Source organism: Triticum dicoccoides, chromosome 2B, assembly GCF_002162155.2.
Source record: "Triticum dicoccoides isolate Atlit2015 ecotype Zavitan chromosome 2B, WEW_v2.0, whole genome shotgun sequence".
In the NCBI taxonomy this organism is placed as follows: domain Eukaryota; kingdom Viridiplantae; phylum Streptophyta; class Magnoliopsida; order Poales; family Poaceae; genus Triticum; species Triticum dicoccoides.
Genome location: NC_041383.1, coordinates 45,852,542 through 45,858,431, shown reverse-complemented (window position 1 = coordinate 45,858,431; position 5,890 = coordinate 45,852,542).

Below are 5,890 nucleotides of genomic sequence, written 5' to 3'. Positions count from 1 at the left end.
CTCTCTCTCTCTCTCTCTCTCTCAGCCTAGGCCAACGAATTTCTGGGCGACAGCGCTGTCACGCCCGTCGCGCCAGCAGCGACGGCTTGGGCAGCGTCGGCATTGATCTCTCTAGCGTTTTACCGATAGCCGCAGACTAGTTCTCATCGTTGATGGCTGGGGGCAAGGTCCAGTGCTTGGGTCTGGTCGGCCGACGCCCAGCAATGGGGCGTTCCACGACGACGAGTGGAAGGTGACTGCAATTGCGTACTAGGGCGACGTTGTGAAGGTTAAATTTCAATTTTGCGTTGTGAGTCAGTAGCTAGTTAGTTGTGTGACTTGTCTTATGGGTGTGATTTAAGCTAGTCCTTTGCACATGATTTTTTTAGGAGGATGATGCAGCGATGCCATGAATGTTCAATGCGATGCCTAGCTACGAAATTGATCCCTAATTCAATGGTTTGGAGACGAATTCATAAGAGGCTTGTAGTCGCTGGAAAACACCTGCTCGGCGTGTCTGTAGTGATATTCAAGACATAGGCAGAAGGTTCTTGGTTGCCCATATGAGGTAATAGCAGTATTTGTTAACCTGAAACTTGTTGTTATTTGAAAGTGTAAATCTTATGAAATTTGAAATGACTATAGGACCATAAAAGCATGTGGTTATGTGAAATGGTTTTTCAAAGAGTGGACTGAAAGGGCTAGAGTAGTTATCACTAATCTTGGAAGTGAGAAGATGCAGCTACTGAAAAAGGAGAATGATATGGAGACCAAGATCCTGAAGTTAGAATTTTGAGAAGAAGATAATGAAGAAGATGCACAAGGAAGAACTGAAGAGGAGGGGTAGGAAGGACCTTTATTTTCCTTTTGTAGTTGTTTTTGTTGTTGGCATGTTTGCAATGGCTTTGAGCATGTAATGTTCGAGTGTACTGCCTATTGTTCAGACTAGTAAAGTTTGAAAGTAATTCAATGCTCCAACCTGTTTCAACATATCTTGTTGTGACTTGCTGAATTGTCAACGGGATGAAATATTGCAGTATTTCATTTTGATAGAAATAAATGAGCTATGGTCATGGCAAGATCGAGATTGCTGTAGAATGAAAAGATCCAGAAAACTGGCATCTGTCATTGAAACTGATAAATAGGTTCAGACTTCCTGGCATTAAGTTTGCTCCAATGATAAATAGTTTCAGACATCCCGTCATGTGCTACTTGTGAGCTACGTTGGGATTTTTTCCGAAGGGAAGGGTAAAGCAATATGGTAGCTGAGAAGTATTTCCCTCAGTGAGAACCAAGGTTATCGAACCAATAGGAGAACCGCACAAATCCTAGTGAATAACACCTGCATACACAAGACCAAATACTTGCACAAACGCGTGCAAGAGGGTCGTCAATCCCCTTGAACTCGTTACTTGTAAAGATTAAATCTAGTAGTGGTAGATAGATAAAAATAAAAGTAAATAATTGCAGGAATGTACTTTTGATTTTAGTAATATGATTAAAGTAGACTAGGGGGGCATAGTTTTCACTATAGGCTTCTCTCTCGAAACAATAGCATATGGTGGCTAGACAAATTATTGTTGGACAATTGATAGAAATGCGGATAGTTATGACATTATTCATGGCAATGAGCATGTATATAGGCATCATGTCCATGACAAATAGACCGACTCCTGCCTGCATCTACTACTATCACTCCACCAATCGACAACTATCCAACATGCATCTATGGTACTATGTTCATGACAAACAGAGTAACACTTTAAGCAAGAAGACATGATGTAGACAGAATAAAACCAATCAATATGATTAAAACCCATCGTTTTACCCTTAATGACAACAATACAAATACGTGTCTTGCTACCCCTTCTTTCACTGGGTGAGGAGACCGCAAGATTGAACCCATTACGAAGCACCTCTCCCACTATAGATAAATTAATATAGTTGGCCAAACCAAATAGATAGATCGGAGAGAAATACAAAGCTATAACAATCATGCGTAATAAAGTTCAAAAAAAGACTCAATTACTTTCAATGAATAAGTTGTTCATAAATCCACAATTCGTCGGATCCCAACAAACACACCACAAAAGAAGATTACATCGGATAGAACTCCATGGAGATCATTGTATTGAAGATCAAAGAGAGATAAAAAGCCATCTAGCTACTAGCTATGGACCCGTAGGTCTGTGGTGAACTACTCAACATCATTAGAAGGGCGACACGGTTGATGTAGAAGCCCTCCTTGATCGGTTCCCCCTCTGGCTGAGCACCGAAAAAGGTCTCCTGTTGGGATCGAAGAAGAACAGAAGCTTGTGGCAACTAGAAAAATTGTTTCGGGTGGCTCTCTGGAGTTTTCCCAATATTTGAGAATTTATAGAAGTGAAATTAGGTCAGCCAGAGCCATGTGGGGCCCACAAGGTAACACGACGCGCCTACCCCCCTTGGGCACGCCCTGTTGCCTTTTCGTCTCCTCGTTTGTCATTTGGTCTCCTCCCGAATCTTCTACGGTCTCTTTTGTCCAAAAAAACGTCAAAAAGTTTCATGGCATTTGGACACAGTTTGGTATAGATTTTCCGAAAAACGAAAAACAAGCAGAAAACAACAACTAGCACTATGCACTGAGTTAAATAGGTTAGTACACCAAAATGATATAAAATTAATAAAAAGTATTCAAGATTCATAATATAATAGCATGAAACAGTCAAAATTTATAGATACGTTGGGGACATATCAACATGAAAATTGACCATTTCAAGATCACCTAGACTGATCTGGCACAATGATCTTAACAAGGTCTGTTTGAAACCAAAATGGGATGCTCGATGCATATTAAAAAAAAGGTGTGCTTCACATATGAAGCTAATCTTATCAATGCCATGGGACTTCTGGGTGCCACTATGTCCCCCCCTGGACATTTTGTTGATGAGTGTGTTCTCCCCTGCCAAAGCACAGATTGTAAAGGGAACACTATGACTCTTGAGGCCTAGGATCATGTTGTATCTCACATATTCTTGTAGCTTCAAACAACAATTGACAGGAATGATCAAACACATATAAAAAAGGATATCTAATGAAAATTCAAGTCAAGAATTATGAAGGTGATTTACTTGATTCATCATGTTTGATAGAAGAGTATATTCGTCCACATCTACTGGATTGTTTGCAGTCTCACCTTCATTTGCTTGAACATGTATGTACTAGATAGAAACAAACAATTAGCAATGGAAACATAAGAAAGATGGCATTGCAAAAAACCTGGACATCATCTTCGGTAAATTCCTCCTCTTCTGCAACTCTTTCTCTTTTTCCATTTGGCTTGAGATCAGGACAACCTCCTCTATTGTGCCCTGCCTCACCACCATGACCACAATGAATGACTATTCCATGTATGCTCAATCTTGTGCCATCCTCAATTTCCTTTGAGGCCTGTCTCCTGCTCCTCTGCCTCCTGCCTTTCTTTAGTTTTACTGGCAGTGCATGAACATGTAGTTATTGGTTTTCTTCCAGAATTTCTTATCTCTCACAGGCTAGATGCTATGACCATATGCTTTCACATAGAATTTAAGGTTGTAGCAATCATCAACCATTATATCAAGCTTGATCCTCTCATGTATTGATGCTGCAACTCCATGGGAACATGGGATCTCAGTAGCTACCATCTTATGCAGGTGCAAGTACATGTACCTAGCTCAACTCTGTATGTGTGGTCATGGGCCAACACCTAAAAGACCTTACTGCCAGAAAGGAAAGAAGTGAAAGATTTTGCAATGTCCACTGATTTCTGAAGTTACTTTGCAATTTTAGGGCATGGGATCAAAGTCCACTTGTTAATTGTTTCTTTCATTTTTGTGTATATCCTATTCATTATCTGGCATCTTATCTTCTCAAACATTGTCAAAATTGGCATGTCTGTTGCATCAAGTATGTAGCTGGCAAAAAATAAACGAAAACAATATGTCCATTAAGAAAATATAACCAAACTACAAACAAAGAAGAAAGAAACAATTCATGTTTAGAAATTCACTGAAATGTACAAAAAATTGAAACCACATAAGCAAGACAGAAGGTACCTATTAAATACTGCACATGTGTTGTTCAACATAAAGTCACATTTTGGAAATTCATTAAAATAGCCTTCACCCATCACTCTTTAGGAATGTTTTTCAACCATTCATGACCTACTGGACAAGCCACTCTCAACTTCTCCACACAAAACCTGATTCAGCTTCTGGGAATACACTTCTGAAAGAACATGCGGCGCCCCCATGTTTGGTTTTGGCAATTGATGACAATCTCTATGGACTAATGGTTGCCTTGAGTTATATTTGAAGGGTTTGTCCATAGGATTTTCTTGGAGTCCATTTGTTGGTTTCAAGGAGAGTTTGTGATGACCAAGGTGCTATTAAGGAATTATTCAAAGATTGATCTTATGAGTATTGAGCTTATAGCAAGCACGTCTTGAAGAAGAAGAGTGTGTGATCATTCATGTTTACCTTCAAGACATCATCCAAATGAAGAGAGTTGGAAAGATTCAAGCTTGATCAAGACTAAGTCAAAGAATGAATCAAGTTGATCAATACACAAAGCAGAGAAGATGTACCGAGAGGGATCAAGCGATCCCATGGTATGGTAAGCATGGTCAATTACGCTTTGTGTACTAACCCATGGTCTGCGTGAGAATTCTTTGTGGGGTTAGGTTGCGGTGTGCAAGTTCAAGTAGGATCATCACGAAGAGATCATATGCTTGAAGCTTGCCGTCCATTGTGGCGACAATGGACTTGTGAAGATGTGCAGAAGAGTGGCTCACCCATAGTGGAGTATGGGGGAGCAATCTACTAGTCTTCATCGAGCCAACGCAATCAAGAAAGGTGATCCATCTTGAGGAGGAGAAGATCGTCTTCATCTAGCTCAAGTGGATCATGTGCAAGGCAAAGGTTTGCCCTTGATAGGTTTTCTATTTTACCGGTCTCACGGTAGTTGTGGGAGACCGGGTTATAGGATCGATTACCATACTATCAAGGGGGGCTCTCGATGAGTTGCTTGATCGTATCATTCGTAGAGAGCTCAAACCATTGCATCCTTGCATCATCTTTATCGGTTCTTGTTAGGTTCTTTTCCTTGTGAGATTTGGAGCTCTTGGTCTTTTTTATGACAAGCTCGAGTTCATCGAAAACGGAGTTCACTTGCATCTTCTATGATGTTTTCGATGTTGGAGGGTATGCCGGTTCTTCTCTGTTGGAGGTTTCACTCCTTTGTTTGTTAGGCATACCTCCCCTGTTGGAGGGTATGTCGCTGTTTTGATGCTACTCGTTGTCTTGTATCCAACAAGCTTGAGTTTGCTCAATTCGGAGCTCATATGAAGAAGTTATGGCTTTTCTGTTTTTCTCCCTGCTCTGGTCTGAGCAGTAGTACCGCGGGCCGGAGCGGTAGTACCGCTTGGGTGCTATAAGCGGCAGTACCGCTCCACAGCGGTAGTACCGCTTGTAGCCCCAGCCGTAGTACCGCTGCGGTTTCTGTTGGGGAACGTTGCAGAAAACAAAAAATTTCCTACTCGTTTCACCAAGATCATCTAGGAGTTCATCTAGCAACGAGTGATTAGATGCATCTACATACCTTTGTAGATCGCGCACGGAAGCGTTCAAAAGAACGGTGATGATGTAGTCGTACTCGACGTGATCCAAATCACCGATGACCAGCGCCGAACGGACGGCACCTCCGCGTTCAACACACGTACGGGATGGGAGACGTATCCTCCTTCTTGATCCAGCAAGGGGAAAGGAGAGGTTGATGAAGATCCAGCAGCACGACGGCGTGGTGGTGGATGCAGGGCGTCACAGCAGCAGGGCTTCGCCGAGACTACGAGGGAGAGACGTAACGGGGGGGAGGTGGAGGCGCCAGGGGCTGGTGT